Here is a 27,680-nt window from a genome sequence, read left to right as displayed (position 1 = left end):
AATTGGACTTTCTTGTGTTTTTTTCTTTGAAGACATTTTGCTTCTCATCCAAGAAGTTTCTTCAGCTCTGACTGGATGGTGGGGAATGAAAATATTTATACTCCTTGCAGAGAGCTGTTCATTTGCATTCTTTTAGTGAGTCATTAGTGTTACCTGGAGGCTTATCTGTGTCTTCAGGGTCACCTGAGTAGTGCAAATGGGTGTGGAGCCTTCTTGGAACTGCTGAAAGGATTGTGTTGTAGACTGGAGATAGATGATGTCATATCCCTCTCCCTCTGTTGAGAGAGGGCTGTTCAGTTTTGACATAGATGGCCTCTTTGACACTTCTTTCAAACCAGCAGTCCTCTCTGTCCAAAATATGGACTTTGCTGTGTTCGAAAGAATGGCCTTTGCATTTTAAATGCAGATGGACCGCTGAGTCTTGTCCTGATGGGTTTGTTGTCCTATGTTGTGCCATATGTTTGTGAAGTTGTTGTTGTGTTTCCCCAATGTACAGATCTGCACATGGCTCACTGCATTCATAAACATAGAGAAGCAAGGGGAAATTTCCTGATAGTTAAAACAATTAATCGGTGGAACAATCTGCCTTCAGAAGTTGGGAATGCTCCAATAGTGGAAATTTTAAAGAAAGGATTGGATAACCATTTATCTGAAATGGTATAGGGGTTCCTGCCTGAGCAGAGGGTTGAACTAGAAGACCTCCAGCATCCCTTCCAACTCTTCTCTTCTCCTCTCCTCTCCTCTCCTCTCCTCTCCTCTCCTCTCCTCTCCTATTCTATTCTATTCTATTCTATTCTATTCTATTCTATTCTATTCTATTCTATTCTATTCTATTCTATTCTATTCTATTCTATTCTATTCTATTCTATTCTATTCTATTCTATTCTATTCTATTCTATTCTATTCTATTCTATTCCATTCCATTCCATTCCATTCCATTATTAACCTGACTGATTATGTGCCATCAGGTGTCAAGTCTTAGCAACCACTTAGATATATTTTCTCCATAATGATCTGTCCCTAACCTGGTCTTTCAGATCTTCCAATGGTGCACCCATTGCTACTGTAACTTAGCCCATCCATCAACCTCCCCCTCTCCTGCAACCCCCCCCTACTGCTAGTCATCCTCTTCTCTCTGCTTTCACTTTTCCCAATATTAGCATCTTCTCCAGAGAATTTGGTCTTCCCATATAATGTCTGAAGTAAAATAATTTGATCCTGGTCATTTGTACTTCTAGTGATAATCTGGATGTATTTGTTTGATGATTCATTTGTTTGTTTTATCCAACACTAAAGTTCAAGGGAATCAATACTGTTCCTATCCTGCTTCCTCGAACCATAGCTGATCTTCTAACCTTGGCTGATTTTATATAATTAAGTAGGATTGAATTAGGTTAGCATTTATGTCATTTATTCAAGGACACATGAGTTTGGTAAATATATATATATTGCAAGAGCTAGGAAATATATATATATATATTGCAAGAGTTAGGAAAACTGTTAAGGATGAACTGAAGAAACTGCCAAGAGCAAGAACGAAGTCCTGTTTATAGTAGGAGCAAGGTCAAATTTTTTACTTCGCTTTCTTCCATCCTTGTGGAAGGGTGACAATCTCCCCGCTTTGGGGTTGGGAGAAACTGTCAACAATTGTTCTTTGCTTCAGAAATGAAATATTCTGGTTTCAGGCTATTTCCTTCTGCCCTTGCCAGATCACATATCAGATGGGGAAATCTCTATAGGTTAGACTGGAAAATTGAAAAAGTAAACTAAAAGACAGCATTACAAACCCTCTCAAGAAAATCTCTATGGAGATTCTCAGTCATCCAGGTCATGGTTATCCCAAAGGTGCTTTTTTCATGAGGCAACTGGACTTTCTTGTTTTTCTTGTTTGAAGATGTTTCGCTTCTCATCCAAGAAGCTTCTTCAGCTCTGATTGAAGCTTCTTGGATGAGAAGCAAAACGTTTACAAAGAAAAACAAGGAAGTCCAGTTGCCTTGTGAAAAAGGCACCTTTGGGATACCTCTCAAGAAAAGTTCATGGAGTTGTCCATGAAGAGACGAAGAGTTCAGCTCATTTAAAAGGAAAGTTCATTTTTTAAATTCCTGTACACTCTCACAAAAGCCCAGAAAGTATTTGCAGCAATGCCAAAAGTCAATGGCTAAATAGTAGGACAGAAATATTCCCAGCACCACCACAAGAATTATCGCACACCAAAAGGACTGGAGCCACCTCAACATCAAGCTTTTGGTCTTATGCCAGACAGATGTCCTGAAGAATTACAACATTTGCACAGGGAACATCTTCTAATAAAGTAACAGCTAAACTTTGGGCACAACTACAGTGATAAATTCTGAGTAATACTGTTCAGTGTTGTCTTTGCCTAGAAAGCAAAATAGCACAGAATCTGCAAAACAAGTGAGACAAAATGAGTGTTTGAAAGTGCGACTGTCCCAAAATAAATGTGATCGATGGCAGCTTCTGCAGTTAGCTATAACCATGGCAATTGTTGGGCAGATGATAAATGATACTTTCCCCTTGGATGAGGGACTCAGTTGGATGCCCCTGTCTAGAATATCAATTGTGGTACCGGGCAGAGAAATTCTCCAGCATCTTTTCCCCTCCCACTTCTCGTTCATTCTGATGAAAGAGGACAGCTTTGGAAGGTTTTTCAAAAGCGAAGAGAAATTTGGGAGAAATTCAATGAGTTATTTTTATACCTAATTTATTAAGAATTATGATAATAATAAAATTAATACAAATGAAATTTAAAGAAAAGAGAGCAAAGAGGAGTAAATATGTAAAGAAAAGAAAAAGAGAAGAAAAAGGAAGAATATAAGAAAAAGGAAGGAAGGAAGGAAGGAAGAAAAGAAAAGAAAGAAAGAAAGAAAGAAAGAAAGAAAGAAAGAAAGAAAGAAAGAAAGAAAGAAAGAAAGAAAATTGTATGGATTATGTGTAGCATTCTTGGAGTTAGTGGTGAATTAGACCAGCGTTTCCCAACCTTAGGAACTTGAAGATGCGTGGACTTCAACTCCCAGAATTCCCCAGCCAGCTATGCTGGCTGGGGAATTCTGGGAGTTGAAGTCCACGCATCTTCAAGTTCCTAAGGTTGGGAAACGCTGAATTAGACTATGAAAGGATGTCCTGCTTTTCAATATAACAAATGCTGCCAGTGACCTGCAACTTCCCTGCTTTCCCACCAAATTTCCATTAAATTTCAAGCAGAGACATTTACAGGGCAGGTCATAAAAACCCGGAAGGGGTAATAATCACGCAATCAAGGTCCACGCCCACTTTTTACATGCATAATAAAAAGGGATCACAAAATCATTGGTTCTTTTTTCTCTCTTGTCCTCTGCAGATACAGTACTTCTGATCTCGAGGGAGGACATGATGAGGGACCTCCTTCTACTGGGCTTTCTCAGTGATAGGGTTGCTGTCAGTTCTATGATGGAGTTGTTGAAAGACTTTTGTGGAATTTTTCTTACCGCTGGAAAAAATGCTAAAAAATTGTTATCCTGTTTTCTTTGTCCACAGGTTTGCTAGAAATATTTAAGTGGCCATTTGTGTCCAGCTCTAAGCAAAATTCTGCTATCAAGGAAGAGTTAGGGTTAGGGTTTTCCCCCCTCCCCTGTTAATTACTGGTAGAATCAGGCAGTGATTTTCAAGGTCTGATTCCTGAAATTATTGACAATTACAAACTATAGCCGATCACTAAAGACCAGAAGTTCCCTGTGATCAAGAATGTCTTGCTTTTCCACCTTTGGTTATACAGGTAGCATCTTGACTGACATCAGTCTGTTGGAACATTGAAAGGATATTAAGACTTGCTACTTTGAAGGTTGGTAGTTTTAAAATAAGTCCAAATAAATACCACTTCAAATCTAATTTTCATTTGGCCTGTCATGCCCTAGCTGCAGAAATTGTGAAGTAAATTACCTTTTGCATTAGTCATCTGAAACATGTGTAACCAAATTGTCAGTTTGAGCACGGTACTAACATGTATGTCCATTTAAAAGAGAACTGCGGAACTCTGTGTACAGAAAATGAAAGATGGTCTTGGTTGGAATAACTGAGTTGGCTGTCTTGTGATAAATTTTTAATATTTATTTATTTATTTATTTTAATCCCATTTATATCCCGCCCTTCTCCGAAGACTCAGGGCAGCTTACAATTTAAGCACAAACCAATGTGCTTAGCAATAGCCTTCATTCTATGTATATGCCTGCTTATTAGGGCTTTCGGCCCCCGCCAAGTGGCATTATTACAAAGTCAGATTATTGCCCCCAACAATCTGGGTCCTCATTTTACCTACCTCGGAAGGATGGAAGGCTGAGTCAACCTTGAGCCTGGTGGGATGCGAACCTGTACTAATTGCAGGCAGCTGGTGTTACTTAAGGAGGCATTAGCCCATTGCTCCACCAAGGCTCTTGAAATGTATTCTGTGCCATACTAATGTTTAAAAAAATGATCTGTTGCTATTGTGAGATGGATTTTAACTACAAGAATGGCTTCTTCTGAAGGGCACTACTTTAGGGACACTCTAGTATTTGCTTCTGTTGTTTGAGCCTTGTGGATAATGTACAGATTTAAACAAATTCTTGTTGCTGATTTGTTCATTTATTTCCCTGCACTTTGTTATATCTGGGATACAGTCTAACTCATCTGATTTAATATGCATTTCAAAAAGTGCCATAACTATTAAACACATTGTTTACAGACAGATGAAATAAATTTATTCCAACAAAAACAAAAAAAGAATGTCTTGCTTTCTGTCTGTTCTGGGAGATAAACTCTGTACATTATCAGGTTTTTTTGCTCCACACTGGGACCGGGGTGGCTCTTGCCATCTTTGGCACCCAAGAGGGAGCTTGCCTTAAGGATAAGGTTGACTGGTTGGTTGTCTAATGAAAAATGTCCACCATTGGTTTGTTCTATGAAGGTTGGTTGTCTGAAGTGTTTTGTGTTCATCACAAATAATGCCAGTATTATGACTTTAAGATTCCTCGTTCCTAAGGAGAGACAAACGAAGTGAAGTAGCCCCAGGACACTTCATTTTTTCCTCTTCTTAGGGGCGAGGAATCTTAAAAGTCATAATACTGACCTTATTTGTGATGCCACGTATTACTAGGTGACCTATTCATTTGTCTTATGTTAATTTGAATTTTAATATATTTAAAGAAGCAAACAAAATTCTTGCAATAAATGTATGCTTTCATATATTTAAATTTAGTATAATAGGAAGCATTGGGAACCCAATCTATTGGTGAGAAAGCAGTGTACCAATAATTTGATTGTGACTGTTTAAAATGGAAATGTTTTCTAGCCTTACTATTTGTTCTGGAGTACAGGCGATGAAAGGGGAAGTCTGGATAATTGTATGCAAACTCTTTTGTTCACAGATGAAGCTGTGACTAAGACCCAGCCTGATTTATCATCAATATTTGCAAAGAAAGTTTTTACTCCCCATTGCTTTGTTTATAACTACATGGAGGGCTTCCCCAGCTTGTTTGAATGGGGTGGGAAAGTGAGGCTTCGGTTCGTGAAGGGGGAGCAAAAGATGTTCCAAAAAGATTATCTCACAGTTGGAACTCATTAATGAAAGAAATAAATTAGCTAAGTTCATTTTTCAGGGAATTCTTGTGTAAACTGGAAATTTTCCAGTCTATGAGCCCGGTGCAAGGCTACCCCATAAATCACAGCAAGCAGGTTGTCTGTAAACCGAGAGCAGCTTCATTCGGAGGGAGGGAGGAAAAGTGCAGAACATATGTTCATGGAGAGAAAACTACAGAAGTAAAAGTAGGAAGACGAATACCTCACTCACCCACGGTTGGAAGAGGAAAGGGCTCAGCCTCCGGCATTATGACATACAGTTTTTCCAAAGAGCCTCTTCCTTCCAACCAGGAGAAAGCACCTGAAATGGGTCAGCTTTTAATTGAATACAATGTTAATTACAGCATGCACTATTAACGGTTTGTGGGATTTGACTAATTAATGTAATAGTTTGTGAGTCACGCTCATTAAATATGAAAATTACGCTGGCGAAAAGTATCGGTTTCATTATCAATCTTGTATGGACAGAAATTAGGGAGGGGATGTACAATTGGTGGGGGGAGAGATACCCATCTTGACTTATGGAGCAATTAGCTTTTCCTTTTTGAGAAAGACTTGCGTACAATACGGAAGAAGCAGAGTTCTACTCAAAAGGGGTAGGGATTAAAGAAAGAAGGTAGTAGGGCAATCGGGTGGAGGAAGCATATGGTTGCAAAGTGCAAATTCTCTTGAGATGGTCAGCATCTTTGGGAAGGAGCAAGGACAACCAAACAGAGTTATGGATGGGGAAGCCAACAAAAATTGATCGGCTTGATAATAAACACGGGACAAGAGAGTGAAGAGAGAAAAATCTGTCAGGAGGCGAAATAATGAGGCTACTCCAAGGGATTAACAATGAAACTCCTGACAGAAGGAAGCAATTGCTCCTGAGTGAGATAAAAGTCTAATATAACACAGAGAGAACATTTTCCAAGTACTGTGCAGGGCTTGGGAGTCTTCATCCTTGTTAATGATGATGAATAAATGGCACACAGGGAACCCCGGCAAAGAGGCGGAGGGTAAGGTGGTGCCAGCCCTATTATTTATATTGCTGTCCTTTGGGGTGAGTTTAGAGGCACTTGCTGCATGTGCTGGGGGAGAGAGAGTGGCTTCTTGCCAACACAGCAGGCCAAGGCCCTTGCCCTGTAGATGCTCTGCAGCTGGAGCCTCATGGTGGAGACACAGAGGAGACCCAAAGAGGAGCAATTGCAAAGGAGAGGCTCTGCCTTACAAAGCCACAAAGAGAAATGATAGGCAATTAATTTAATACCCCAAAGCCTTGGAGGAAACCCCCAAATATAAAAAAAGTTCATAAATCACGGACACAGCTAGTGAAAGACAAGGGACCCACTTATGCAACTGATACGGAACCCACTGATAGGAGTCTTGGCTTTTTTGTCCAGATATTATTATTATTATTATTATTATTATTATTATTATTATTATTATTATTATTATTATTATTAATAATAATAATAATAATAATAATAATAATAATAATAATAATAATAATAATAATTTTATTTGTACAGTATACCGCCCTTCTCCTGAAGGACTCAGTGCGGTGAACAGGGCAAACATATAAAAATACAAGAATACAAACATTAAAAGAGATTAAACAGGTGCCCAGAAGCTAAGAACAATGAATTAAAATACATTAAAACAATATTAAAATCTAAACCCATCACCCATCAGGCCAGGCCGGCTTGTTCAAACAAGTAGGTCTTCAGATCGCGTCTCAAGGAGCGAAGGTCGGGCGCCATCCGGAGCTCAACCGGCAAACGGTTCCACAATTCCGGTGCGCCCACAGAGAAGGACCTCCCCCTGGGGGCCACCAGGCGACATTCTCTGACTGGTGGCACCCTGAGGAGGCCCTCTCTGTGGGAGCGCACAGGGCGGAGGGAAGTTGATGCCGGCAGCATCATACCGAAAGACTGGAAAGGATGCAAAAGTTGACCAAGATCAATTTGTTTGCTTATAGGAATGTCTGTTGTTCATGGATGATGCTGAAACAAAAAAATAAAAATAAAAAGGACAGCCACAACTATATAATTTAAGCCCTGGCCTTTTTTATGTGCATTGCAAGGCTTCACTCACAAAGTTGCAGCTGCACTCTTTTTTATTCCTCACCCCGCCCCCATTGTTAATTTATAGCAGTGTCATTCCTTTCTACAATACTATCCAACTAGATTATATGAAAATTATAATAACAATAAATGTGAAGTAGAAGGAAGTAAAAAAAAATACAAAAGGAAGGAAGAGAAAAAAAAAACTACAGGCAGTCCTTGACTTACAACCATTTGTACAGTGACGGTTCAAAGTTACAACAGCACTGAAAAAAATGAGTTATGACCGGTTTTTTCACACTTACAACCACTGCCGCATCCCCACGGTCAAGTGATCAAAATTCAAACACTTGGCAACTGGCATATTTTTATGACAGTTGCAGTGTCTGGGGAGGGGGTGTCATGTGATTGGAAAACCTAATACTTCAATCATTAAGCACTTTTGCAGGTTAAAGGGATTAATTTAAAGGATTCATTATGCCCTCTACTTAGGCTAACAAAAGGCTAGTCTGCCTTAAAAACAAATAACAGTACAAGCAATAGGGCTTTGGCCATTCTTTTTGTGCCTTTGGCAGTTTTCCTGGTTATGCATCATTCATTCGCAGCTCTGCTCTAGCACAAGAGCATTAAGCAAATTGGAACTGCCTTCAGTGGGTTTCCAAGTCATTGTTGTTGAGAGTTTAAGGGTGTTGAGTTCATTGAGAAATTACTTGCTTCTCAAGGAAAGCCAAAGCAGAGTAGGAATGGATTATGAACATTCTGTGGCAGTATATTACTTTGAGCACTAGGTTAAGAGCTTTTTTTTTTTGTTTCCGAAAAGCATGAAAGATGATGAAAATCATAAAGAAATTTTCTGGTTGTTTTTAACAAATCCAATACACTTGTTAATAACAATGGAACAATTTTATGACAGTTCACCACTCAGCGTCACTTGTTTGAGATGGCCAGCTATAGAAATTGAATAAATAAATAAATAAATCATTTGTGCTTTATGGTTTGAATTGCTGCTGTCAGCGTGTTTTCTATGGGGATTTTTTTTAGACTTTCTCAAATGCTTCTGCTACTTGCTGAAGTGAAAAATAAAACAATATCCATAAAATGCCAGAATTAGCTATCTATTTTGTAGCTGTCTAGTCAATGATAAACCAAGTTTAAACAAGCTACAAATATTTCAATTTCAATGCTCATTCCAAGCAGACACTGAAAATCCCCTGGTTCTCACACAACAATGTCAACAAGTCCCCAAATTACAAGTTCTTGCTATTACATAGCACATTAGACTCTGCAACTCTCACAAGCCTCAGGCAACTATAAACTCTTAATTTTATGGGCAAAGCAAAGTTTTCTACACAGAGGTTACTGTAGATTGATTGACAGATCCCATTCAGAAGAAGATCAGGGGAAACTGATGATTGTTTCAGCAAAGTGATAATTTGTCAGGTAAGATAGGCACAATTATGTAAAATACTGTATAACCTAAATATGTTGAATAATACATTCAGAAAACCGGTCTCCTACATACTTGATTTGTAGTTGATCGTTTTTTAAAAGAAAAATGGTAATCAAATGAGAAAAATGTGTTCATTCTTACTCTATGTCCAGCAAAGACTGATTTTGGCAAAGTCAAGTCCTTCATAGCCGATGACGCAAGAGCAAAATGATTTGGGCATTAATAGTTCTATTTCTCTGATGCCTGTCTAGATCTTTTTATACTAAGTATTGAATGTGTTTATAAGTTTCCACAAGACTGGAAGTCATGTCTTATTGGTATTACCCTACCAAATTATTATAAAAAATGGGGACCTCTGGAAAAGAGGAAGCGAGAAGGCTGCCCCAAGGGATTAAGAAAAAAAGAAAGTGTAAGGCTTGGGAGGAGTATAAAAAATGTGACGCTGCAGGTGTGATGTACCAGCACTTGAAGAAATAGTTTGGAAACAATGGGTAGGAAAAGAAGAGGGGGGAAAGAAAGCAATCAGTTTAGCAGTGGCAAAGGACTTAAGCAAAGAGAGAAATGAAAAGATTTATCATGAATAAAATGAAAAGGAGAGAAGGCACAAAGGTTTGGTTGCTTGGCCAATGTGGAAGATAACAAATGCTCACTCTTTATGTGTGATCTGGGGAGGAGCATGGATGATGGAATTAAAGAGGAAGAGCGCAGGATGGGACTTGGGTATGCTGACAAAGGGATGTTCAAGAGGGGAATGAGAAAGTGCTTCAAGGCTTATGCAAAGCAGCTGTGGCTCACCAAGGAAGCAGGAGACATGATTAAACTATTAAAGTTCCTCTTTTGGTTGGAAAGTTGGCAGTAGACTTTGAATTGGATGGAATTCAATGAAAGCTAAAGGGGACTGCTTTGGGGGAATCCCCCGGAGGATCAGCTTCTTGAACTTAGACTAGCTACTGTTAAAAAAAAGCCAGGTTTAACCACAAGCTATATTTAGATTCCCAATCAAGAGAAAATTCAGTTCAATGGCCTTAGGAATATGCTAGTCAGATTTATGTAGAGAACATAAAAGAGGGGCTTTTTCCAATGGACATTTAAGTCTTGCACACAGGTTAAACACTCTCCCATCATCTCATATATATGAAGGTTCCAGTTCTCAGGATAAACTTTTATTTGTGTGTATTTGAGGTTAAAAGTTACAAAACAATCTACCTTTCAGCTTGCCATTTGTAGTAGACCTGTGGATTAGTGGTCTCCAAAGCCCAGGGTCTGCTAAAACTGTAAACTTCAGCTGTCTTGACACCTGGATTCCTAATGGACATCTAGGGCAAAAAAGTTCACAGCCAGCATAGCCTCAGCTGAAGTCTGGCATCTGCACCGAAAGCCTCTCCATTTGTCAAACTTAAGTGATAATTTCTATTCAATCAGATACATACTATAAGAATATAAACAAATGCCTCCTGCTGTATCAACTTTGTGATCGCTTTCTTTTATAGCCATCATTTGTTACACACGGACAGAAGACTCTTCTGCAGAATTCCAAAGAGGGTATCATTTGGATGATCACCAAGAAGCAGCCATGCACTTACTTTCCAACCAAAGTGACAGCAAAATGAAGTCTATGATTTATGCCAAAACTTAGCATGCTCCAAAATTTCTTCCTGCTCCACTTTTCTAAACAATCCATTAGCTCATTCATTCTGCTGCAGAAAGGTAGAATGGGGGAAATACATCATTTTGCAGCACCTTGAGTGTGTTAAAAGCCAGTGAGGATCAAAAACTTGTCAGTCTTTAAAATTTAGGTTAGGGTTGGGGGGGGTTGTGTGGGGGTATACTATTTATTTCTTTTCTATTTGTCCCAAAGTCTGGGAAATTAGCTGCTTTGGAATATGGAAGATATAATTAAAAGGCTACTAAAGTGTTGTGGCTCTGATGTAGAAGCCCATATTCAAAACTCCATTTAGGCATGAAGTCCTCTAGGTCAGGGGTCTGCAATCTTGACAACTTTAAGACTTGTGGACTTCAGCTCCCAGAATTCCTCAGCCAGCATAGAGATATACTGCCATAGCTGGCTGAGGAATTCTGGGAGCTGAAGTCCACAAGTCTTAAAGTTGTCAAGATTGCAGACCCCTGACCTAGGTGACCTTGGATCAAAATCTCTCTCTCAGTTTAACTTTTTCAAAGGATTGTTGTTGTAAAGCTTAAATGATGGTTGGGATTGCCGCTTTTGAGCATTTTGTTAGAAAAAAAAAGATTGGTTTAAAGAAATGTAAGGGCTTTTGTGCTGAATCAGATACGTATGCAATGAGTCCAACCTACTGTCTCCAATAACTGGTACCAGAGGCTTCTGGAAGTTGGTATGGGGACCTAAATTAAAGAGATGGACTTTACTTCCCATTTATTGCTAACATCTGGCATTCAGAGATATATTGCCTCTTTAAGTAGAGGTTGCCTAATTAAAAGCCACTGATGAACTCATCATCCTTGATAGCAATAATTATATTTGCTACTTAAAGCTCATCAAATCATGGCAACAAATTCCATTGAGAGGCTATGCCAATGAAATATAATTCCAAGTGGGATATCAGTTTTGAACATGTTTATTGGTCTGAGAAGGTGCAGGGCAGGACAAGAAAATTGTTCCACACTGTCTGCTTTGGGGCGGAGGTGCTGGGGGATGCTGGAGACATTTTTACAAACAATATCATAAAAACCATTTTTGAATCCCCCTCTTTTTTATAGTGTTTGTACTGAAAGTTCCAGGAAGACCTGGAGGAACGTTGTCCATAGGGTCACGATGGGTCGGACACGACTTCGCAGCTAACAACAACTGAAAGCTTCAAGACAGGAAATGCCTCATTATTAACTTTAAGATATTGGTTATGGAGTATTTTTGGATAAATGCAAATACTGTAATTAAATAAGTAAGTAAATAAACCAAAGTTTCTCAACCTTGGCAAGTTTAAGATAGTAATAGCAATAGCACTCACTTATATACCACTTCATAGTGCTTTACAGCCCTCTCTAGGAGATTTACAGAGTCAGCATATTGCCCCCAACAATCCCCATTTTATGACCTGAGAAAGATGGAAGGTTCTGAGTCAACCTTTAGCCAGTCAGGACCAAAGTGCCAAACTGCTGGCAGCCAGAATTAGCCTGCAATACTGCATTCTAACCGCCGCGCCACCACAGCTCTTCCAGAATTCCCCAGTCAGCCATGGCCCCCGTATAACCACATAAAATGAAATAAACGTACATCTTTTGTTGTTGTTGTTGCTCTATCCCACTTTTGCAGCTGGTATATAATAATTTCTGAGTAGAAATAATGTTCATTATTAATTACTGAACGTTAAAATCACCCATATCTATGTTTTTCCTTCTGACCTGGGTGTGTGGGGGTTGTTGAGGGAATAAAATGGAGAGAAGGAGGGAAGGAAAGGGAGAAGGGATCTGTGTGAATCAGTTGGTTCCTTAAATCTGAATGCTAAGGGCTTTTTGTTCAGACATCCTTCTAAAACATTAAAAGGTAAAGGTAAAGGTTCCCCCGCACATGCGTGCTAGTCGTTTCCGACTCTAGGGGCCAGTGCTCATCTCCATTTCAAAGCCGAAGAGCCAGTGCTTGTCTGAGGACGTCTCCGTGGTCATGTGACCGGCATGACTAGACGCCAAAGGTGCACAGAACGCTGTTACCTTCCCACCGTAGTGGTCCCTATTCTTCTATTTGCATTTTTACATGCTTTCGAACTGCTAGGTTGGCAGAAGCTGGGACGAGTAACAGGCACTCACTCTGTTATGCGGCACTTGGGATTCGACCCGCCAAACTGCCGACCTTCTGATCGACAGGCTCAGCGTCCTAACCCACTGAGCCACCGTGTCCCTTTAAAACATTACAGTGTAGATAAATTGTCCAAATTTATGAGGCAATTAGGATGAAGTAATTTTTTCTTGATGTTATCTATTCTTTTGTGAAGATGGAACTTGATCCTTTAAAAATAAAAAAAATAAGGCACTTTATCTTTATCTTGCATAACTTGATGATGTGGCTTTTCTTTCCTTATTGTTCTTGCTTTACATTTTTGCCACATTTTGGTTTTTTAGTACAGCAGCATCTCCAATACTGCTCCGGCAGATCATTCAGATCAGGGTTTCCTTTACAATCTTTTCCATAATTAAGCAGTGATAAGTTTCCAGCTGAACAGCCATGGTCTAGTTTTCTGGTGTCCTGATTTCCTTTGGCAGGCATCTTCAGAGGCAGAGTGAGCTGCTTTGTACCATAGTATACTTCACAGGTTGGCAGTTTGGCGGGTTGAATCCCGAGTGCCGCGTAACAGAGAGAGCGCCTGTTACTCATCCCAGCTTCTGCCAACCTAGCAGTGCGAAAGCACGTAAAAATGCAAGTAGAAAAATAGGGACCACTACGGTGGGAAGGTAACACCGTTCTGTGCGCCTTTGGCGTCTAGTCATGCTGGCCACATGACCGCGGAGACGTCCTCGGACAAGCGCTGGCTCTTTGGCTTTGAAACAGAGATGAGCACCAGCCCCTAGAGTTGGAAACGACTAGTGCGCATGTGCGGGGGGAACCTTTACCTTTACCTTTATACTTCACAGCAGCTCACAGGCAACTCAACCAGGACTGGCTGGACTGTTGGAATGAACCTGGCAAGCTGATCTATGATTGATCCATTTCATGGGAGTCCAAGAAAGCAGGTTATTGATTAAATAATTCTCTGTTTAAGCATGTTTATATAGGGCTATATGCAATAGATTAACAAGGGGTTTGACTTCCCCTTATTGAATAATGGTACAAAAAATACCCCTCAAACCTGTTAAAAAATTCATCTAAATTGTGCAGCTAAAATATTTTGATGTGCATTTAGAAGTTTCTTTTAGAACAGTTAATTCTATAATCCCAAGACAAACTCTTGCAAAACACCCATCAAAGCAAGCTCTGAAAATAATATTTGTAATATGGAAGATTGGGGTCTGCTTCCTCTGTGATGGGAAATTTATGAACCAGTGCGGGTAAGAGAAAGGGGCTGCATTTTCTTCCAGCAATTCAGGTACTCCCATTTGGATGTTACAGCAGCCCCAGCCAAAGTTGTCATACGGAGAAATCAATGGACACAAGGTGGATTCTACACTTTTTTCCCTCCTCCCCTTAAGTCCTTTCTTGGGCAAAATATGCATGCAAGTAAGAAGGGGAAGGATGACGTATGTGCAGCCCATAGAAAGGCCAGTGTGTAATTTTTAACGGACTGACATACAAATGCAACATGATTCACTTTGAACAGGGCACCTGGAATAGACAGAAATTAATTAAAACAATCCCTCATTTCTCACAGAGGTTAAAACTTCTGAACACTATCTAGGGAAGGGGGAAGAGAAAGGGTGGATTCCCCCCTCCCTTTTATTACTCTTAGATGGTATTCAGAAAGTCCATAAATACATCTCGTATACCTGTGATCCCATTCATCTTGCTGCCTCTCCTACTTCTCTTTGCCAACAATCAGATCCCAGTAAACAACCTCAACTGAAATTTGCAACTGTCAGATAAACATTAAAAATGCTTCCCTTGTCCTTTGTCACTGATAGTCCCATTAATATTGTAATGAAAGAGAAAGTTATGAAAATGAATGCATACTGGTTTTGAGGAAATGAATGATGCGGGCTACTGCTATGAATATGTATGTGTGTGTGTGTGATTGTGTGTATATGCATTTGTTGTATAGGTTCGTTGCTGGAACAAATGGAAGGTCTATGTGACTTGTTTGTTTGTTAGCTGCGAAGTCGTGTCCGACCCATCGCGACCCTATGGACAACATTCCTCCAGGCCTTCCTGTCCTCTACCATCTTCTGGAGTCCATTTAAGCTCACGCCTACTGCTTCAGTGACTCCATCCAGCCACCTCATTCTCTGTCGTCCCCTTCTTCTATTGCCCTCAATCTTTCCCAGCATTAGGCTCTTCTCCAGTGAGTCCTTCCTTCTCATTAGGTGGCCAAAGTATTTGAGTTTTAGCTTCAGGATCTGGCCTTCTAAAGAGCAGTCAGGATTGATCTCCTCTAGGACTGACCGGTTTGATCGCCTTGCAGTCCAAGGGACTCGCAGGAGTCTTCTCCAGCACCATAGTTCAAAGGCCTCAATTCTTTGGCGCTCAGCCTTTCTTATGGTCCAACTTTCACTGCCATACATTGCAACTGGGAAGACCATAGCCTTGACTATACGCACTTTTGTTGACAGGGTGATGTCTCTGCTTTTTAGTGTGCTGTCTAGATTTGCCATGGCTTTCCTTCCGAGGAGCAAGCGTCTTTTAATTTCTTGGCTACAGTCCCCATCTGCAGTGATCTTGGAGCCCAGGAAAATAAAATCTGTCACTACCTCCATTTCTTCCCCATCTATTTGCCAGGAACTGAGAGGGCCAGATGCCATGATCTTGGTTTTCTTAATGTTAAGTTTCAACCCAAGTTTTGCACTCTCCTGCTTCACCCGCAACAAGAGGCTCTTTAGTTCTTCTTCACTTTCTGCCATTAGAGTGGTATCATCTGCGTATCTTAGGTTGTTGATATTTCTTCCGGCAATCTTAATTCCAACTTTTGAATCATCTAGCCCTGCCTTTCTCATGATGTGCTCTGCATATAAGTTAAATAGGCAGGGCGAAAGTATACAGCCTTGCCGGACACCTTTCCCAATTTTGAACCAATCAGTGGTTCCATGTCCAGTTCTCACTGTTGCTTCTTGACCCGCATATAAGTTTTTCAAGAGACAAATAAGATGGTCTGGTACTCCCATCTCTTTAAGAACTTGCCACAGTTTGTTATGATCCACACAATCAAAGGCTTTAGCATAGTCAATGAAGCAGAAGTAGATGTTTTTCTGGAACTCCCTAGCTTTCTCCATGATCCAGCGTATGTTGGCAATTTGATCTCTAGTTCCTCTGCCTCTTCGAAATCCTGCCTGTACTTCTGGTAGTTCTCGATCCACATACTGCTGAAGTCTAGCTTGTAGGATTTTAAGCATGACTTTACTAGCATGAGAAATGAGTGCAATGGTGCGATAGTTTGAACATTCTTTGGCACTGCCCTTCTTTGGAATTGGGATGTAAACTGATCTTTTCCAATCCTGTGGCCACTGTTGAGTTTTCCAAATTTGCTGGCAGATTGAGTGTAGCACTTTTACTGCACTGTCTTTTAAGATTTTGAACAGCTCAGCTGGAATACTGTCGCCTCCACTAGCTTTGTTGTTGCTCAGCTTTTCTAAGGCCCACTTCACTTCACATTCTAGGATGTCTGGCTCGAGGTCAGTGACCACCTCATTGTGATTATCTGGGACGTTAAGCTCATTCTTGTATAGTTCTTCTGTGTAATTTTGCCACCTCTTCTTAATCTCTTCTGCCTCTGTTAGGTCCCTGCCATTTTGGTCCTTTATCATGCCCATTTTTGCATTAAACGTTCCCTTCATCTCTCCAATTTTCTTGAAAAGATCTCTGGTCCTCCCTATTCTATTGTTTTCTTCTATTTCTTTGCACTGTTCATTTAAGAAGGCATTCTTATCTCTTCTAGCTATTCTCTGGAATTCTGCATTCAATTGGGCATATCTATGTTTTTCTCCCTTGCCTTTCGCTTCCCTCCTTTCCTCAGCTATTTGCAAAGCTTCCTCAGACAGCCATTTTGCTTTCTTGCATTTCTTTTTCTTTGGGATGGTTTTGGTTGCTACCTGTTGTACAATGTCGCGAACCTCTGTCCATAGTTCTTCAGGCACTCTGTCTATCAGATCTAATTCCTTAAATCTATTTGTCACCTCTACTGTATATTCAACAGGGATATGATTTAATTCATACCTGAGTGGCCTAGTGCTTTTCCCTACTTTCTTCAGTTTAAGCCTAAACTTTGCAAGGAGAAGCTCATGGTCTGAGCCACAGTCAGCTCCTGGTCTTGTTTTTACTGACTGTATGGAGCTTCTCCATCTTTGGCTGCAGAGCATATAGTCAATCTGATTTCTGTGTTGACCGTCTGGTGATGTCCATGTGTAGAGCCGTCTCTTGGGTTGTTGGAAAAGAGTGTTTGCTATGACCATCGTATTCTCTTGACAAAATTCTATCAGCCTGTGCCCTGCTTCATTTTGTACTCCAAGGCCAAACTTGCCTGTTATTCCGCTTATCTTTTGGCTTCCTACTTTAGCATTCCAATCCCCCATGATGATAAGGACATCATTTTTGGGTGTTAGTTCTATAAGGTGCTGTAGGGCTTCATAGAACCGGTCAATTTCATCCTCTTCAGCACTGGTGGTTGGGGCATAGACTTGGACTACTGTGATATTGAATGGTTTGCCTTGGATTCGAACTGAGATCATTCTGTCATTTTGAGGATTGTATCCTAGTATTGTTTTTCCTACTCTTTTATTGACTATGAAGGCTACTCCATTTCTTCTGAGGGATTCTTGTCCGCAGTAGTATACCTGATGGTCATCTGAATTAAATTCACCCATTCCTGTCCATTTTAGTTCGCTGATACCTAAGATGTCGATGTTCAGTCTTGTCATCTCTTGTTTCACCACGTCCAGCTTTCCTTGATTCATGGATCTTACATTCCAGGTTCCTATGGAGAAAAAATCTTTACAGCATCGGACTTTCCTTTCACCACCAGACACATCCACAGCTGAGCGTCCTTTCGGCTTTGGCCCAGTCGCTTCATTCTTTCTGGCGCTACTAGTACTAGCCCTCTGCTCTTCCCCAGTAGCATATTGGACACCTTCCGACCTGAGGGGCTCATCTTCCAGCGTCATATCGTTTTGCCTTTTGGTACTGTCCATAGGGTTTTCATGGCAAAGATACTGGAGTGGGTTGCCATTTCCTTCTCCAGTGGATCACGTTTTGTCAGAACTCTTGGCTATGACCTGTCCGTCTTGGGTGGCCCTGCACGGCATAGCTCATAGCTTCATTGAATTACGCAAGCCCCTTCGCCACGACAAGGCAGTAATCCATGAAGGGGAGGTCTATGTGAAGTAGTATTCAAAGCCGTGGCTTTTCCCAACCTGGTGCCCTCCATAAATATACACTCAGTGGGGTTTCCATCTGATGCTTAGTCTAATCTTTAGTGTGACCCTGATTAGGAAGTCTGGGAGTAGCGGTCTCATCACATTTTGACCATATTAGAATGGAAAAGGACACAATACCTTCTTTGTAAGGGTGATCAAACTGGTGCCCTTAGGAAGTGTGACTAGGTTATGAAGCAACAGCCATACAGTTCTCTTGATTGTATGTTCCCAATGTATTATATGAAGAGAAGTACAAGCTCTGAATATATGAGGCTTCCACTTATTTTAATCACATAACAACAACAAACTTGTAACTGCCCAAATAATCAAGTGCATCTTATGTTAAATGGGAACTTGAGTCTGCACGTTTGCAAAATCTTAGTTTCTATACTACTCAGAGCCTTGGTGGAGCAGAGGGCTGATGCCTCCTTAAGTAACACCAGCTGCCTGCAATTAGTGCAGGTTCGCATCCCACCAGGCTCAAGGTTGACTCAGCCTTCCATCCTCCCGAGGTAGGTAAAATGAGGACCCAGATTGTTGGGGGCAATTAAGCTGACTTTGTAATAATGCCGCTTGGGGTGTGTGTGAAAGCCCTAATAAGCAGGCATATACATAGAATGAAGGCTACTGCTAAGCTTGTAAGCCGCCCTGAGTCTTCGGAGAAGGGCGGGATATAAATGGAATAAAAATAAAAATAAAAATAAATAAAATACTCTACTTTTTTGGCCCACATTGGTACTCATTTGCTACATTTTTCTCTAGGATGATAGTATTATGAAAGGATGTTTGATTTCCATTGATTGGATATCAGCTTGTATCACAAAGCAGGCAGTGAACCTCTGTCTTCCATGTGATTCTACTCAAAGTAATAGAGCAAGACACTTGAGAAGAGCATTTTCTTCTAGGCAGAATATTAGTACAGCAACCTTCTCCCTATCTTGGATTACTGTTGGGCCATCTAATATGAAAAATAAACAGATATATAAACAAGTTATATTGGTTTGTTCTTCAAGAATGGTTTTCCCAATAACTTGCCATTTGGTAGACTTTTACTACATATCCTAGCAAAGGGAAATAAAATGGTTGGCCCAAACTAATTTGTATAATTATTGTATAATATATACTCTTCTATCAAAGATTCAGTAAGACTTCTATTGAGCTAGAAATCAGAAAGAAAAAAAATGAACCAAAACTGCTTACTATTGTAAATAAATTCATTCATTTATTTCCTTCCGCATTCTTAAGGTTTCATGACCTTAAATAGACATTCTTTCTGAACAGACATACAATGGGCAGCACAGTAAGTTTTCTTTTAAGAGAAAAAGAAAAAATGGATACTTTAACTTTTATCTCTGAGTTAGTTACTTTTCACACTTAACTGCTGAACTGGCTAAATTCTTTTCTTTTCTCAAAGACCTTTATAAATTTCATCATTAATAAAATCAGACATTCAATTAACAGAGAATTCCTGATTGCTTACTTTGATTTTTACCTACTCTTTTCATTTTTCCATTCTTTTACTTTTCCCTTCATGTTCCTCTACCCCATGCCCCAAAAAACTGGGGAAAGTGAAAATTGATCCCATTAACCTCTGTCATTACCTAAATCCATCTCTTAATTAGTATGAGTTAATATGATTAATCAAAATAATGAGACAAACCTATTAAATTAGGGTGTTTAAATTACAAATGGAAGTAGTTAAGGCAAAAGAGCTGATAACAAATAGCTGCAGAAGGAGATGGTGGTGGTTTCTTAAGTGATTCATAAAATTCATTCCAGTGGAAGCTAAACAAATCCACTAGGAAGGCAGGATCTAATGCCTAGAGGAGAATTTTGTGACCCATAATGGTTAGATAAGAGTCCAAGTCAAGATAATAATGTAACAATTATTAAGATTCCATGACTACCTGTTTATTTAGTTAGCCTACTGTATATTGTGCAGGTCATCAGACCATTACCAAGTCACAATCAATAGAAACAAATAAAAGAACCCATGAGTTCATAAAGACTAGGATAAGTATAATGTGTTACTTATTTATTTAATTTTTATTACACTATTCTTCACTAAGTACCTAAGGCAGTAATATCCCAGCCCAAGGGATTTATTTATTACCATACCTCTTATTATTGCTATCCCATTAATAGTTCTTACACAGTGGAATGAGGAGATAAGCTTGGAGGACTTAGAGTACAATGCTATGCTATGAATTATGAACTCATTAATCCCTGGTAAACAAGCATACCATGACATATTCCAGCCAAAATCCAACTTTTCAGGAGCATATTTCTAACTGAGCAATATACTGATGATGTCCTGGCATCATTGGTCATATCTTCTACAGATCAATTATGGTCCCCAGGGAGGAAAAAAAGTGGCCTACTGTAGAGTAGAGTAGAGTAGAGTAGAGTAGAGTAGAGTAGAGTAGAGTAGAAGCTAGAAGGGACCTTGGAGGTCCTCTACTCCAGCTCTATACCATTTCAGACATGTGAACGAAAGTGAACGGATAACTCAAGGATGGGGGTTAAAATGTATATTGAAATCCACATGACACGAGCACATTCATTTCTAAGTTTATATATTGGCCATTTCTGTCCTCATACTTAACCCAGATGTTGCAAATGTCTGACCAGCATATCATGGCATCCTATGATGGAAAATGACTACTTGAGGAATTGTGCTTTTCCTTTTATCTTTGAAAAAACTTTTACTTAACTATTTTCATTCACATTTCTTGAAGGTTGTTCTTCAAGAACATTCATTTTGTCCCTGGCTTGGATCCACATAAGATGTTTTAATTTCATTCTTACCTGGTGAACAGAAGCTTTCTGTTTTAGGAGCTCTACCCAAATATTGTTCCTCTGGTTCTATACCTTTCAGGATCCCAAAGGATCCTCCTCCACTGGGCAGATTAACTTTGAAGTGACCGCAAGGGACTGAACCCAGAAAAAGAAAGCAGGAAAGGAAAATGGCATCAGAACCCTCCCCATTCTCTTGTAATCCATTTTGTTCATTTTATAGAAATTTCTCACATTCACATAATCACGCAGAACACTATGTAGCACTTCTGAATTTAGTGTATTCCCAGTTTCTATACATATTTTTATAAGTTTCTATATTCGTATCTGGAGTTCAAAAATTCAGATCTCACATTTGAATTCAAGTTTTTCACAGATGTCATTCCCTTTCTCATTTCAGCTGTGGAAGCTTCATGGCACACTTTTGTGAGTTTGATTATGGCAATCGTCAAAGCTTATACATCATCAAATAGTCAGATATTTTGTAACCTTATATACCATCTATCACATTCTGTCAGATACAATTTATTACTGTATGTCAATTAACAGTTCTATTAAATTTGAATTATTATTATAGATTAGTTTTCCAATACTGTCAAAAAAGGAATAGCTGACCAATATAAAGTCAACCACTGGACAGAGAGCCAATGATCAGTGATATCAATATTCAGTGATTATTAGCCAAATATTTGAAAACTGACTGTTGAATAAGCAGCATCCAAAATTGCAAATGTCCTTTTTTGGAAGCAAATTTATCTCCAGCAGGTTTGTAATCTGAAAATTTCCAAGAAGATAATTAAGCTATCTGGTAATACTAATGAATGTGAGAAAAGGCTCTTAAAATGGCGTCATGCTAAAACTAAGGGAAAATGATTAATGCTTTGTTAAACCAAAACATAGAGAAGTACAAATTCCAGAGGACATCATAGAAATAAAGGACAGAATCACAAAGCAGGGTGTAGTTGGGCTTTTCAATGAATTGAATTGAGCCTTGCAGCTATGTCAACCCAAACTGATACACCAGTGCTTTTTTTGTAAAAGAAAAAGGTGCCGGAACTCACACATGTCATACAACCCGCCTTGCCTACCCTACAAGGTTCCATCCAAAAAAGGTGCCGGAACTCCGTTCTGAGCGTTCTATGAGAAAAAAAGCCCTGTGATACGCTATCCACTAAATGTACAGCAAACTCTTCAATGTCATATAAATACACTTTCCAAAAATCTGAAACATGAACAGGTGATTTGATAGGAATATTTTGTATCTACGTTTAGGTGGGTGGGTGGGGAAGCATGAAGTTTTTTAAAAAGTTCTTGCCTAAAACAAAGGTAACAGAGGGAAAAAAATAGCAAAGCCATAAATAATCCTCAGTCCTGCTCTTTCTGCAGGGATTGGGGTATTATTACCAATTTTTAAGGAAAGGCCAATTGTCTCATAGAAGACTTTAATCACAAGGATTATTTACTTCAGTGCCTTGAAATTTTTTGAAATAATCACAGGACATGGTTGATGACATTCAAAACATTTAAACCAGTATTTTTCAAACTTGGTAACTTTAAGAGCCTTGGTGAAGCAGTGGGCTAATGCCTCCTTAAGTAAGACCAGCTGCCTGCAATTAGTGCAGGTTCGAGTCCCACCAGGCTCAAGGTTGACTCAGCCTTCCATCCTTCCGAGGTAGGTAAAATGAGGACCCAGATTGTTGGGGGCAATTAAGCTGACTTTGTAATAATGCCACTTGGGGGGGGTGTGAAAGCCCTAATAAGCAGGCATATACATAGAATGAAGGCTACTGCTAAGCTTGTAAGCCGCCCTGAGTCTTCGGAGAAGGGCGGGATATAAATGGAATTAAAATAAAAAAAATAAAAATAAATAAGATGTATAAGATGCTGACTGAGAAATTCTGGGAGTTGAAGTCCCCACATCTTAAAGTTGCCAGGTTTGAAAAACACTGATTTAAACCATTATGAGCACTCATTTCCAGTTGCCCTTACCGCATTTTATTTTGAACAGTATTTTTAGTTTCTTATCTGAAACATATTCTAGTTTTGCATATATCAAAAAATGCACCACAAAACATCAGTGAAGGAATAAATCAAAGTTGAAGTTAGTGGCTCTCCCAATGTCCTAGATGAGGTAGTCCATTTTCAAAATTATATTTGGCAGTTCATATTCCAATACTTGTAATTCTATCTGTTCTTTTAGGGGGAAAAAAGTGACAAATAGTTGAACACAGTGTTACCATTAGCCAGTATAAGAAAGTGAATGGCTCTCAGGAACTGCCAAGGTTAATTTTTAACCCAGTATACTAGAATGTTATAATGTAGGGATGGGTGACATTTTGGCAGCTGGAAATTGTACATAAGATGGATGTTGGTATGTTCAATAAGCAAAATTCCATAGTGGACAGAGTAAGAACGCAAGGAAGCAATGGATGGAAACTAATCAAGGAGAGAAGCAACCTAGAACAAGGAAGAAAAATTAACCAGTTGAATGGGTTGCATTCAGAAGTTGTGGGTACTCCATCACTGGAGGTTTTTAAGAAGAGATTGGACAGCCATTTTAAGAAGAGATTGGACAGCCATTTGTCCAGAATGGTATAGGGCAGGGGTAGGCAACCTCGGCTCTTTTATGACTCATGGACTTCAACTCCCAGAATTCTGGGAATTCTGGGAGTTGAAGTCCATGAGTCATAAGAGAGCCGAGGTTGCCCTACCCCTGGTATAGGCTCTCCTGCTTGTGCAGGGGGTTGGACGAGAAGACCTCCAAAATCCCTTCCAACTCTGTTATTCTGTTTTGTTCTGAGGTAGGATGAGGTGATGATATTTTCTTTTTTGTAAGGCATTGCTTTCCAATCCTGAGTTTCCAAGTGCTATTAGAATAAAACTCCTATCAGTTATGATATTCACGGTGTCTAGAAGTAATGGAAATAACTTTTGTGGGAACGGCCAGAATTTGGTCTCTCAAGAATTTGGTTTCTCACCCTTCAGCCTTTCCGTTCCCCCCTAGCAGGCCCCTCTGTTAGCTTCAGTGAGAGCACACTCTACTGGCTGGCAGGGGGGGCTGGCATGTGGGAGGTTTGGGAAACTCTATGATAAAGCCTTCACATACATCTTTTGGTACCTTGTTTTTGTGTGATCTCAGAGGCACCTGAGTAATCCAATTATTTCTATGTATCCTATTTTGTATGAGACTGATGTAGTTTTTTGTAATATTGGAGGTGAATAAATGTTCAGCGGGCAGTGCTCTCCAGAGTTCTTTTGGAGACGAGGCTGCCCTGCTGGTTCAGGACAACTCTATCGACTCGGGTCTGAATTTCTTTTCCCTTCAACTTTAAAAAATCTTAAGACTTAAGAATGGAAACCATTGCAATAGGAAAAGGATTGGACACAGAAGATGGTATGTAAATTCAAAACCAGTGATGAACTCTCAGGAAACCTCTCCCAAGTTTAACTTTGACACTTACAGTTCCCATGGACCCAGGCAGATTATTCCTGCCTTTCTGCCCCACTTTCATAATTTACCCCAAATAGCCCAAAAGGGTTATATTCTCACTGACCAGCAATCTCAAAATATCATGCCCTCATTCATTATAAGAGGGCAGGGGGTAATATTCCAAAGCTGACCCTTGCCCTTTTTCATCAGAGGTCAACCAAAGCTTAAAGATTTCTATTGAATTTCAATCATTCAAATGTCATTTTGAGCAACCAACATGAAGTTTTTTTTTCATTTGTTATGGGCCACTGATTAAAAGGAAAAGTGGAAAGCAAATTTGACAGTTCTGGCATAGGTCACCAGAAGGCCATCAGTTTAATATTTAACAAAAGCTACATTAATTTGTTTCAGGAGAGTGTCATGATGGAAGAAAAATGTATTGTTTAAAGAGAGAGGAAAAAATCACATGGAGTTATTCATTCTCTTTCAATATACAGTGAAATCACATTGAATTTAACAAGAAAAAATAGCGGTCTAAAATACCCACCAGCATGACTAGACTCATCATCAGGCACCACTTCTACTCACACAGCAATTTATGGCCTCCCTAATCATGTGAGTGGAGTCTGTGGCATTCACAAATTTTAAGTACTGCCTGCAATATTTATTTATTTATTTTATTTATTTTTTTATATTTGTATACCGCCCTTCTCACGAGGGACTCAGGGCGGTGAACAGGGCACATATAAAAATACAGAATACAAAAATTAAAAAAGAATTAAATAAGAGCCTGAGCTAAAAACAGTAGAATAATATAAAAATCCACAATAAAAACCCCAGCACATCCCCCATCAGGCCAGGCCGGCTTGTTCAAATAGGTAGGTCTTCAGACCACGTCGGAAGGAGCGAAGGTCAGGTGCCATCCGGAGCTCAACCGGCAGCTGATTCCATAAAGCCGGGGCGCCCACAGAGAAGGCCCTCTCCCTGGGGGCCACCAGCCGACATTCTCTGACCGGTGGCACCCTGAGGAGGCCCTCTCTGTGGGAACGCACAGGGCGGAGGGAAGTTGACGCCGGCAGCAGGTGATCCCCGAGGTACTCCGGACCCATGCCATGTAGGGCCTTGAAAACCATTACCAAAACCTTGAACCTCACCCGGAAGACAACTGGTAGCCAATGCAGCTCGCGGAGCAAAGGTGTAACATGGGAGTACCGGGAAACTCCCAAGACAACTCTCGCAGCTGCATTCTGTACCAGCTGGAGCCTCCGAGTGGTCTTCAAGGGAAGCCCCATGTAGAATATGAAATATGAAATATGAAATCATAGGGTCGGAAGAAAACATTCTGGCCACTGAGTTCAGCCTCTTTTCTGTGCAGAAATCTAGAACAAAGCCCCCCCCGCCCCCCAACTGTCCTACTTGAACACATCCTGTCAAGGAGAATGGAAACCTCATTCTTTGATAATAACAACTGATAATAATAACAGTCTTCTCTTTTCAAGACCAAATATTACTACTCACTTCAAATTCAATGCCATAGGAGTTTCTGGTTCCCTGGCCATTTTTTTTAGCCCTCCGCTGAACATGTTCCAATTTGTCTGAATTCAGGCCTGGGATCTAGAACTGGATGATTACGCAAGAATTCAAGTGGGCAAAATAGAACTGAATATGTAACTGAAAACAGAACTGAGCTTTGACTTCTAGTGCTGATCCCACAGACTTGGAACTTCAAGTTGAGGTGCATAATATCCCAAGTCAGAGATGGGAAAGATTACAAAAAGTGTTCATCTCTTTCTTTTGGAAATATGAAGGTGGTGGGAGTGAGGGAAGAGTTCTATATTAAATACTTTGCCTTTTTTCTGGGCTTTCAAATCTCTCCCTAAGGTCAGACAAGTTACTTTGGCGCTTGAGGCAGAAAGTCCCATCCTTGCTTCATTCTTATCATCATCATCATCATCATCATCATCATCATCATCATCATCATCAAAGCATAGTAGGGTTTGTTGTTGTTGTTGGTCTCTGGTAACATTCAAAATATGTACTGTGTCCTACTAAAGATTCATTGCTAAAATTCTCCACTGAATTACATCTACAAGGCAAAAGGTTGAGGTTACGGTAACTAAACTTAGCCATTTAGTCTGTAGTGAATCACTAGTGGGCTTTGTATGCACATCTGAAAGGCAGTTATTTTCCCCACCCACCCCACAAACTCCACAAAGCAACAAGGTTTGACTGAAATGTTTAGATTAATATTATCCATCTTGTCTTTGGATCACATAGAAATGAAGGAAGGAAACCCCACACTCTGGTACTCTCCAGTTGTGCTGAATTTCATTCAGCCCCACCTAGCATGACTAGACTGGCACAAGATGGAGATTATCTACCAAGGAATCCAGAGAGCCCAAGATTATGGAAAACAGTTGCAATATTTAATCCTCCAAAGTAATTAAGCCTATATGTGCCATCTAGAAAAAGGGGTCCTCAACCCCTGGGCTGTAGTCCACTACTGGGCCATGAACCATTCAAAACTGGGCCACAGAAACAGCAGGTGAGCGCACACATGAGCATGCATATCCCCACTTGCGTGAGCAGTGGACATGCGTGCCCACCGTTCATGGAAATGGAGCTGCATTCGCACTTGCCAGCCACTCACACAGAGCCATCCTCTCCTCCCACCCACCCCTGCTGGTCCACAAAGCTGGAAAGGTTGGAGAACTCTGATCTAGAAAACAAGATATTGGATGCTGCCCTTCAGACCATCTATTAAGTAGGGAAATGAGGCAGCCACAGAAGGAGGTGAACCATTGTTTTTGTGGTTTCCTTATCTGATGAATGGCTTCTCTTGTCCGGGGAAGGGCAGAAATGAATTCCATGCAGGAGTCAAGGAGAAGGAGCCTAAAGAACTGACAATGCCTACTATGCTGATTACCAGGTGGCAACTCTAGCATTGAATTCGCCAATTAAAAATGATGAATCCATTGTCGCTCATGAGGACTCATGGAGTATGAGAAAATGAGATCCAGAGAATTATTAAGCTTATGCAAAATGCAATATGGCCCAAGATATGCCTTCTGAGAGTTAAGGAGAATAAAACATTACAGGATTGCGTTGTTAAATTATACAGCTGTATTGTTAAATTATAAATAATCCCAGTGAATACATAAGTATGGTGCTTTTCTACCTGCTTCTCTCTATCCCCGAAAGAGATTGGGATAGGTTAAAATATGTTTTGCTAATAAAGACATGTCATTAAATCAGGACTAATATTTTTAAAAAGTGAAGGGCAAAGGGCACGATGCAAGTCATTGGGTCAATGACCTCCACCGAT

This window comes from Vipera ursinii, assembly GCF_947247035.1.
Source record: "Vipera ursinii genome assembly, chromosome: 1".
NCBI lineage: Eukaryota > Metazoa > Chordata > Lepidosauria > Squamata > Viperidae > Vipera > Vipera ursinii.
The sequence above is the reverse complement of the archived record's forward strand: the minus strand, read 5'-3'. Positions refer to the sequence as shown.